The sequence below is a fragment of the Chinchilla lanigera genome, unplaced genomic scaffold (genome assembly GCF_000276665.1).
Source record: "Chinchilla lanigera isolate Chin_1 unplaced genomic scaffold, ChiLan1.0 scaffold00014, whole genome shotgun sequence".
Classification (NCBI taxonomy): Eukaryota; Metazoa; Chordata; class Mammalia; order Rodentia; family Chinchillidae; genus Chinchilla; species Chinchilla lanigera.
Window position 1 is genome coordinate 11,248,501 of NW_004955415.1, and position 11,712 is coordinate 11,260,212.

Sequence of the window (11,712 nt, forward strand, 5' to 3'; positions counted from 1 at the left end):
GACGTCAGATGACCTTAATGATATTCCTGATGGGCCTTAGCCAGAACCCATTATCCCCCAGCACAGGTCAGAGGAATATTGCTATATACAAACTTCCTTTGTGTGGGTTAGGAAAAGAGGACTGTTCGGAGCCTGGGAATATGAACTGGGCTGGAGTTCAGCAATTTCCTGTGGAAATGAACAGAAACGCCTATGACATCCTCAAAATAGAACACCTGCCTTGGGGGCAGTGCTGCTGACAGGAGGAACGGTTGCAGACCGGCCAGATTATTCCTGGTATTACAGGATGAAACTGCAAATCCGTGAGAGGTGTGCAGAGAGGGGGCCTTGTTTCTGTGTCCCTCATGCTGCTAGAATCTGCACGTTTGCCTGCGGTGAAGAAGAGCTTTATGGGTTGTAAGACTGCTTGACTGCACGTAACTTCAAGAAACTCAAACATCTGGAAGAGTTTGGGAGGGCAGAGGCCACCCAGTCCAGTCCCCGAGAACAGCGGCAGTAATGTGAAAATTAAGCATCTTTCCTCAATTCCTCACTACCTCATCTAGTCATTAGTCATTTACTGGCTACTATGATATTAGTCAGAGTTCAGGATGAGACAGTAACCACACCGATAACTCGGACAGAGAAATTTAGAGGCTAATAAAAAAGATTAACTCCTCAGAGGGACAAACGGATCTCTAAAGAATGAAAAAGCAGGTGCAGGGAGCAGCTGCCATCGCCCAGCCTAAGGAGAGTCCTCTAGGATGGAACAAACTTAGAAGAAGGTATCCTCCCAAAAATGATGTGCAGACGCTACTGGATAAGATGAGGCTCTGGCCCAGCGGAGGGTGAAGCATCTGAGGTGCTTCAGGGAGCTTCCCACCGGAGCACAGGTAAAACTCCTACACGAGACTTGCGGGGTGCTGGCAAAACTCACCGGAGGCTGTGCCCTGCCTAGTCTCCCGCAGGAAGCTATGCTCTGGGCACTGTGCCATAGGAGCAAGAAGGCAAGAGCAAGAACCAACAGAACAGCCCTTTCTTGTTATGGTGCCCTCCCTGCACCCTCTACTGACAAACCTGGCGCTCTATCAACCGGTATATGAGAAGTGTTTATAGGCCGGGTGTGATGGCAAACACTCTGGGAGGCTGAGGCAGGAAAAACAAGCGTTTGAGCCCAGTCTGGGCACTGTAGTGATTTAATGAGACCCTGTGTCAAAATAAAATATCTATAAAGGGTTGGGGATGTAGCCCAGGAAGGCAGCCCTAGGTTCAATCCCAAGACCGCAAAATGAATGAGTGAGTGAATGAATGAGTTGTTTACATGGTCCATTTCAGTATTTAAAAACAAGAGAAAGAAAAGTGGAATAGGAGCAGAAAGGCAATAAACTGATAATAAGCCGGTAACATGCACAACCACGATTTAGATACTCTACTAAACACAGAGTATTTGAAGTTGAGAAAGAGTGGTCCTTCCTCTTAAAAACCTCATGACAGCCATGGAGAAAATCCTTAGATTTTTGAAACAGTCAGTATTTTGATTTTGTTCCTTTAAAGGATGCTACTATCTCTCCAAGCCTCTCGGAAGAGCACCAGTGTGCCTTTGGTGCTGCCTTTATGTGCGCTTAGTCATCGCCTAGTGTAAATCCATGTGACATACACATTCACAGAGGAAGACGGGTTTGAATCCTGGCTTCTGCATTTGCTAACTTTGTCACATTGGGCAAATTACTCAACCCGCTTGTGCCCCAATCCCCTCAGTAAATGAGGACGTGCCCAGTATCAGCCTGGCGGGGTTGGTGGGAGGATGAAGTAAGACGGAGGTATGCAAGTATTTTGCAACACAACCTCTGGCACTCAATGCAGATAAAATAAATGTAAGCAAATATAAGTAAGTATGTTCTATACTAAGATAGGGCTGAAAATGATAGCTTCTCCATTTAGGAGTGCTAGGGACCAGTTTCAGACATCTAAGGCTCCTTCCAGTTTTAGGACCTCCTCCAGGGCCCACAGGTCCGCCTCCGCTGCCGCCTCTGTCCTGCCCTTCTCCCTCACTCCTGGCACAGTGGCCACCCCTCGGGCTCTGCACCCCGGAAAACCTCAACCACGACAATTCCTGTCCAGGGTGCTGTTGGCCCTGCTCTGAGCAAGGTCACAGCAGAAGTCCCTGGAGCCCTGTGACGCTACAGAGGCTTTGGGCATCTGACGCTGAGCGCTGTGAGCGTGTGAAGCGACAACCTGTGCGTGCCTCTGTGTGTGAACCGTACCAAAAACCCACCTTGTTTCTTTTTTATTTTATTTTATTTATTTATTTTTTTTTTTTGGTTTTTCTCTGGTACCGGGAACTGAACTCATGACCTTGCACTTGCCAGGCAGGCACTTTGCCACTGAGCTAAATCCCCAGCTCAACCTACCTTGTTTCTAATCACCTGGCCTGCAGCACCCCGACATCACTTGGGAGGGACACCCGGCAAGTCATCAGATTGCTCATTCAGTCACTTGTCCAGTCTTTCAGCAAACACTTCTAAGACTCCATATGCACTAGGCTGTACAAAGAGCTCCCTGTGGAGCTTACATTCTAGTGAGGGAAACATCATACAATCGGGGATTACATTATAGTCCAACATTCAGACACCTTTATACTGCTTCCAAAATGTTTGCTATACCTGCCTACTGCCTGGTCATGGTGCTTCCCATTTATACGATTTATGTAGGGTTGGTTCACAGTTTTAGCTACTCTAAGCCCATTATAAGATCAGCTAAAATGTTCACGAAAGGGTATTAATTAGTAGTAGCAGAATGTGGATTTATTTCTCTCTTTTTGGTACTGAGGATTGAACCAAAGGCTTTTGTAGTGAGCTATATATCCCTGGTCATTTTTAATTTTTTCTTGAGACAGGTTTCACAAAGTTGTTAGATTGCCCACGCTGGCTCAAACTTGAGATCCTCCTGCCTCAGCTTCTCACAGTGCTGGGATTACAAGAGATTCCAGGCATGTGCCACCATGCCCAGCTCTTTGTAGATTTTTTAAAGAATTCACATTAAAAAATAATATAACATATAACAAAATGAACATCTGTATATCATCTGTCTCACATATACATGTACTTCAGGAGGCAATTTTTAGGAATGATCATACAGAGAAACATAAAATCCAAACCATGACAGGTGCTTACTAAGGACAGGTACCCAGGGTCCTGAGATCATATAATAGGGGTTTAGGAGTTTCCCAGAGGAAGGAAACTGACAGACGGAGGAAGAATAAGGGCTGAGTAGGTGAAGCAGCATGAGCAAGGCCAGCAAAGGACACTCCTCATGCTTCCCTGTGGCAGGAGCCAGTGGGGCTCAGTGGCAGAAAGCAAGGTGTAGCGGAGCAAAGCAGGAACCGAGGACAGCCAGAGAGGCAGAGGCCAGTAAGAGGAGAAGGATTCTGGGAGAACTCCATTCTCCAACATCCATAGGTGACCGGGTGGAAGCTGCATGTACATAATCCACCACCCCGCCGCACTGCTGCGCTATGACACTTCTCCAGACCCTCTGCCAAAGCATACAAATCACCAGCATCAGCACTGCACGTTTCTGGCCTGCCTTCCAACTTTGAGAGTCTGCGAAATGCATTCCAGACTGAAACTCCAGGGGCTGAGGTTGCATTTGCTAAACATTTAGATCTTTCACCAAGGTTCTTATTCATTCCCTCCAGCAGGTGGAGCGCAGGGAAATGCTTTCTGTCCCCGTAAATTCCCTCATCCGCTAAAGCACAAGTGAGGTTTTCCAGCAGAGTGCAGGCTGAGAGCAGAGCAGGGAAGCGTGGTCACGCATTTGTGTCTCAGTTATGCTGAAACCATCAAGCAGTCACGTCTGCTAGGCTTCTAGAGATTCAGAATTTGAGGTTTCTGCTCAAGTGTGGGTAGCTGTGTTATGAATCAGTCCAGAAACACAGAAAGCAGTTTAAAAAGAAGCGTACAACCCAAACCTACGTTCTTCACGAGAGAGCAGCCAAAAGGCAACCTGGAAACCCTTCAGAGATGGTAGTAGTTTCACAGTCAGGAAGGAACTGGCCGGCTGGAGATGTCTTAACCAGGCATGAAAACAGGTAACATAAACCTGTTTACACAGATGTAGGGAAGCAAGCGCAAGGCCCACATTACCTCAGGAACTAGCTTCTTACAATCCTGAAGTCAAATACTGATCCCACAGAAAGAACAAAAAAAATCACAGAGAAAAAAAGCAAATGGAGAAGGAATGTTTTTGGTACTTCAAATTCTGTAAGAAACACCACAGATTCTTTATAATAACCACTATAAGTTGATCTCATTCTTTAAAAAAAAAAAAAAAAGGATCAAGATATGCTGTCCTGATAAACAGACCAAAAATTATTCCTGAATCCCTGGTATGGAGGAGGGATTGTGAAAAATTATCAAGAGACTACAGAAAAGGGAAAAAAAAAGATGCTATGAGGGGGTCACAATGTAGCTGGAGAATGTTATACATAAACAAATCACTAGACCAGAATGTGGAAGAACACTTAAAGGAACGTGTCCAAGAAGCTATAGTAATACAGGTGGAGGAAAGCTGCTGCCCAAGGGAGTGAGGGAAAGCTCTGCAGAGGGGTGATATCTGAACTGTGTCAGAGAGATGAGCAGATGTTACGGCTTAAATGTCTGTGTGCTCCCCAGATGCATACAGCGAAACCTAACGGTCATTGTGCTGGTGGTAGGATTTGGGCCTTTGGAAGGTGATTGATTAGTTCATGAGGGCTCTTACAAAAGGTCTGATAAGAACGAGCCAGAAAGCTCTCTTGCTTCCTCCATCATGTGAGAGCACGTGGCAGTTCCAAAGAGCTGTACTGTAGGCAGTAAAATAGGCTACTTACTGGCCAAGGGATAGGCTGTCTTCAGCCCTGTATCATGAGGAAGAAAGGTCTCCTTCTATGGATTATGAACATCAACCTGTCCTCAAGGTATGGCTACAAATTTATACTGCCCACCTGGCTTAAGAACCCCTACCCTTAGAAATAAACATAAGAAATGATCCATGGTATTCCCAGCAACAGCAAGTAAAAGCAAATGAAAACCTCTCTGAAGATTCAACCCCCCTAAATGAGGCATGGTGTCCCCATGTGTATTGCATCTCTAATCACCAACTCATAATTCAAAAATTATGAACAGGGCTGGGAATGTAGCTCAGTGGCACAGTGCCTGCCTGGCAAGCCCAAGGTCCTGAGTTCGATTCCCAGTACCAAAAAAAAAAAAAAAAAAAGTACAAAAACTTAAATGAGGGAAGGCTGGACATGGTGGAGCACACTTGTAATCCTAGCATTTGGGAGGCCAAGGCAGGAGGATTGCTGCAAATTTGAGGCCAGCCTGGGCTATATGTTGAGTTTAAGGCTGGCCTGGACTACATAGTAAGACACTGTCTCCAAACAAAATAAAACAAAACAAAAAAATTTAAATAAGGGAAGCAACAATAGCACGGCTGAACTCTCAAGCACTTCAGAAAATGGAATGATTGGGTGTTAATGATAGGTACACCATAAAATAAGTATTTTTTAAATTATCAAATATATTTTTCAAAAGAGACTTCAAATGTGAGAAATATAAAGGCTGTCATAAACACAGAGCTAACTGGCAGATTTCCCTCAGAAAGGAACCAAGTAGAACTTCAAACAAGAAACAGAAATAATAGAATTAAAAACCTAATGGGGTGAACTTCCAGAAATGGCAGAGGATTAACATAGTTATGAAATCTCCCCGCAGATAACAATGATAACACAAACAAACAAACGAGAAAAACAAAAACAAAGACCAAGATAAGTTAATACAAACAACTACTGAAAGATTCTAGAGAGAAACCAAGAGCAGACAGAAGCAGGAGGAGAATTTAACTTCAAAAACTGCCACAGAAAGGGGTAAGATTTTTGAGTTTATGCCTTCCTGGCCCGAGAGTAAAGCCTGGCTCTCACAGCCTGACCAGCCAACAGTGCCAGAGATCAGAGTCCAAGGCTGCAAAAGTAGCTAGAAATACACAAGAAAAACACTGGCAAGAGAAAAAAACCACAAGAGTATAAAACTGTGAGTATGAACTCTTCCCAAATCCCTGGCCAGAAGCTAAACCACACAGATGTGGCAGAAGACCCTGAAGAACCTGGCAAAAAAGTGGACAGAAACCAGAAATATCTGCTCTTCAATAAGAGCTATGTATGTTCACTCCTCTCTCTCTCTCTCTCCTCTCTCTCTCTCTCATTTTTTAAACTAAGTGACTTTTTCAACCATGCACAAGTCAGATGGCAGAAAATTTGAATTGTATAGGCTTAAAATGTCAAAATTAGAGCTTAAAATCTGCCAAATAGCTGTAAAACAGGGACAAAGAACTTCTGGAAGTACAAAAATCACACAAAGAGTATCTTCCATCTCTGTTGAAATCTTGGCTAACCACCAGATCACATAGAAACAGGTTCCAAAGGGCCAGACAAAAAACACAGCCATGGGAAGCTGTAAGAACAGAGATAGCAGCTACTATGTGTCACAATAGTGACAAAGTTTGCAGGTGGAGTTCAGACAAGTTAATTTCCTATTAGATCAAAAACTCAATGACCCTCAGAAGAACATAACAGAATCTAGAGTGGCCATAATGTATCTCCACATACTCTAACTTTCAACCCAAAATGACTAGACAGGCAAAGATGCTCTCAAGTGTGGTCTACACTTGGGGGAAAGGCAGCCAATGAGAACTCACTCTGAGTGGCTCCAGATGTTGGATTAGAGCAGTTGTTACAAATATGTTCATAAAAACTGAAGGAAAATACTATATTATGGGGAATAAATAGCTAGGAATTCACCTAGAGAAATGAAAACTAAAAAGTAGCATTAAAAAATCAGGAAAGTCTAGGACTCAAAAAATAAAATGTTTTAATCCCCCTAATTTAAAAAGTTCACTACATGGTTCCCATCAAAGATTGAGGATAGTAAAATAAAGAATCAGTGGACATGAAGCTAAAGTAGTAGAGATGCCAAATCCAAACAACAGACAGAATAAAGACTGAAAATAAATGAGAACTTCAGAAACCTGGAGGAAGAATATATATATATATATATATATATATATGGAATTACAAAGGAAGAAGAGAAAGAGAAGGGAGGAGAAAAAACAGCTGAAGAAATATTTGCTGAAAACTTCCTAAAGGGATCCAAGGACACTTTTAGGGGTTGTTTTAGTTAATTTTCTCAATGCTAAGGCAAAATACCTGACACTAAAAGTTAAAGGAGAAAAGGTTTATTGTAGCTCACAGTTTGTAGAGGTTTCAGTTCATAATTGGCTGGCTCCAAGGCAGGGTGGAATGGCAGAGGAGACACAGTTTATGGCAGGCAGAAGGCAGCAAGGCAGCAAGCAGTGAAGAAGTAAAGTGACAGCCACAACAGCAGCCCTCTTTCTGTCCCTTATTTTCTATCCAGGCTACCTGCCCTTGAGGGTACAATGCTCACACTCAGAGTGGGGCACCCTTAATCCTAGCATCACACCATGAAAGAATCTCAGCATCACATCCACAATCCCAGCATCACACACCCTAGATGCAGCCACCTCTGAAAAGCTCCACTTATGACTTTGGGGAGTCATCTAGACACAAGCCCTAACAAGGGTGATGTAGATGTTCTTTGTTGTGAGTGAGGTGTCTCCTGGGTGCATACATTCATTGAGATCACCTAACTGTACAATATAAGTGGGGTGTACAAGGTATACCTAAAACTTTATTCAAAAGTAAATGATAAAACATACTTCTCACCTCCATAAAAATCCTAACGTGTGGATTAAGTGTTATAATGGTAAAATCTGAAGAGAACAGGAGTAAACAAAGAGCTCTAAAGAAAGGGGTGGGGATGAGGGGGGCACAAGCGCAGAGAAAGGAGTGGGTAGGATCAAAGCATGGTATAGGTATCCAGGAAGAGGCTTCACACTAATTTGTACAACTCATGGGAATATTTATAATAGTTTTTTAAAGCTTTAAAAATGAAAAGAAAATAGGTTCGAGGAAATTTACCAGAAGGAGACCTAGTCAGATAAAGGAGAGGTGCAGAGGCACGGAGAAGAGAATGAGAGGAGGAAACGCATGAGAAGAGGGGAGACGTGGGCTGGGGATTTAGCTCAGTGGCAAAGTGCCTGCCTGGCAAGCGCAAGGTCGTGAGTTCGATTCCCGGTACCGCAGAAAAACCAAAAAAAAAAAAAAAAAAAAGATGAGGGGAGACGTGGGGAGACGGGAGGGGGGCTGTCACTGGGACTTCCCATTGTGACGGGAGACAGGAGCCCTAAGGTTCAGAAGGCGCACGGCGTCCAGTGCAGCGTCCATGTCCGCATTTAGACAGGACGGGGAAGGACGCCACAGAGAATCTCGGAAACAGCTGCGGGCAAGGGTGATGAGCTTTAAGGCAGCATTTATAGTGCAAGGAGGCTTTTCAACACAGTAATAGCATCCAGGAAAGAGAAAAATCTGACTTTAAAGAGCTGAGTGAAAATAACCGCCAACCGCCTCCTCACTGGTACCTTGTAGCCAACTGTGAGCCATTTCTTAACTTATGCTTTGAGCTTCCTCATTACCTTTTCATTCCAAGTCCATCAAAATATATCCCATCTCTTAGGCTATTAAGGGATTTTATTTAAAGTAAACAGTGTTAATGTGCTCAGGGTGTTAATGACATAATACTGAAGACTGCCAGTGTTAACCTAAGCCAATTTTATTATAATACTACCAAAATATGCACAAATATATAAAACTAGGTACAAACTTCGTATGTGTACAGTTCTTACACAGCTATTAAACCTAAACAGAGGCATAAATATACACGGGATTGCTTTATAAATTAAAAGCAAAATTACAGGAGGCAGGAGGATCACCACAAGCTCAAGACCAGCCTGGGCTACTTAGCGAGCTCAAGGCCAGCCTGCACTACACAGCGAGGCCCTGTCTCAAACAAAACAAAACAAACGCCCACAAAATTGCAATGCAAATGAAATCCAAAATGCTAACAAAATTGCGATGGAATGTGCAGTCCATTCACCAGCAGGTGGACACTTGGGTTCTTAGAAACCGGAACTTTGTGGCATGGCTGGATGTTTTCTGCTGTGCTGCGGGAGGCCAGCACAGAGGCTGAGAATGAAGGGTCGAGAATCAGACCTGGGATGAACCCAGTGGCTCTACCCGCTGTCCTGTAACACAGAAACACGAGGATGCTTTCTCCAGGAGCAGCTGTGAGCATCAGAGGCAGAACACGAGCAAAGCCCATGCCAAACCCACTTTCACTTGCTCCCTTTTTGTTGTTGTTTGGTTTGCTTCAGTGCTAGCGCCCAAACCTGGAGCCTCACACTCACCAGGCAAGAGCTCTACCGCTGAGCTACATGCCAGAGCCTTTTCCATTCTTCTGAAAGGCTAATCAATGTAATGAAGCCTCCCAAAATATAATACCAGCAAATTTTTCATTCAAGGAAAAAATTCTGATGATTGTGGGACCCAAAGGTGGCTCTGTGTTATACCTTCCACCTGCAAAGAAGGTGCCTGAGTTTAGGGTGTCGGTGTGAGCCCTCAATTCAGGCCTCACGCCTGGGATGGGATGTCACTGCCGGGTTCCCTGCATGTGCTCAGACCTAGGGGCTGAAATTGAGACATGAGGGATTTAGGATAAGTTTGCAGCACTTTTGAAAGCTCCTCTCCAAAACAACACCTCACAGAACTCTCTGACACGTGCCAGTGTACCTGTGGACACTGGTTTGAGAAATGCTGGTTATATTACACACACACACACACACACACACACACACACACACACACACTCTCACTCAGATTCTAGTCTTACGTTTAGTAGCTTCCTGGGAAAGAAGGATTTTAAACCAGTGAGAATCTGAGGCTTGGTGGAAGACTATGGGAGAATACAGGTAAAAGGAAGGATTTGTTAACTTCAGAGGCAAAAGAACGCTTATAAATTTTTTTTTAAAAACCCACTATCACCCACGTGTGGTGGCACATGCCTGCAGTTCCAGAACACCTCGCCTGGGCAATTTAGCAATTTAGTGAGAACTTATCTAAAAAGTATAAATCATAATAAAAAGGACTAGGGATGGAGCTGAGTGTGAAGGCTCTTGATTTAATCTGAAAAAATAAAGCAGCCCACCCTATATTCAGCCCACAAAGAGAGCAAAGTCAACTGCACAGATAATAATCTCATAATTTTAGTCTCTACAGCAACTTATGGTAAGAAAGTCTGGACTGAACTTCAGTCTTTACAGTGCTCATCAGGGGAAATTTAATAGGCAAACCAGCAACACTACAGGAGAAACTTTTTCACTATTGCAAAAATGAACAACAAAAACCCCAACTTCTTTGCTGGGGGTGGAGCTTCATGGTAGAGCACCTGACTGCCATGCAATAGGCCCTGGTGCAGTCCCCAGCACTACAGAACAAACCAGAAAAAATCCTACTTTTTAATGACTTCAGCCTCTACTGTAGATAAATGTAGGACTTGAAAATAAGTGAAACAAAGTCTAGTAAGTGTCTTCGAGCAAAGGTACCCTTTATGGTTCAGACTGGCCTTACTGCTAGTTTTTCTTTTTTTGTTTGTTTGTTTTTTTGTTTTTCTCTGGTACCAGGAACCGAACTCACGACCTTGCACTTGCCAGGCAGGCGCTTTGCCGCTGAGCTAAATCCCCAGCCCCTTTACTGCTAGTTTTTCTAAAGACACAGGAATTAGCTGAGCTCTCCGAGGCGGGGTAGGTTAAGACTATCCTGCAGATGAAGTAGATGCTACAGAGTTACTTCCCACGTGACATGTTTCACTTCTACACCTAAGTCTTCTAATGGCTGGCAAATTCTGCAGGCGCAAAGCTAGGGCCAGAAAAAGTATCTCATGTGAGATGTTCATCAAAGACCACTTCCTGACCTCCGGAGACCATAACTTGCTGGCCTTCACCCCAAGTGGCCCTGCCTCACACCCAAGCTGTGACTGTCTGCCTCTTCCTCTCAAGAGACTGACACAGCTAAGGAAAAAGATTTGATGGAATTCCTCAGATCCTTTAGGAATGCAAAGAACATTGATTAGATTCAGGCAAAATATCAGACTCTTAAAAACTGGAATCTCTTTCCCCTGCCAGTTTAAATTAAAGTGTAGAGAGGCAAAAGAATTGGAAGCAGGAGCTCAGAAAAAATACTTGTATGTGAACACATACAGCAGCATTACTCACACTAACCAATGGTAGGAAGCGCCTGTGCATATCAGTGGATAAAGGAGTAAACAAAATTCGGCATTTACATAGAATGGAAAATCATTCAGCCTCAAAAAAGAATGAAGTGCAGAGTCATGCTTCGCACTGGGTGAACTTTGAAAACACTATGCTAAGTAAAATAAACCAGGCTCAAAAGATCGAATACTGAATGAATCTGTTTACAAGAGTTACCTAGAATGGGCAAATTCATAAAGGCAGAAAGCAGATTGAAGGCTGCCAGGGGCTGGAAGAAATAGGAAGTTATTGCTTAATGATTACATAGTTTCTGTTTGGGGTGATGAAAAGGTTTTGGAAATAGAAAATAGTGATGATTGCACAAGAGTACAAATACAATTAATACACTGAATTGTATACTTTTTTTTTTTTTTTTTTTTTTTTTTTGAGACAGGATCTCTCTGTGCAGTTCAGGCTGGCCTTAAGCTCACTTTGTAGCCCAGGCTGGTCTCGAACTTGCTACGGTCCTCCTGTCTC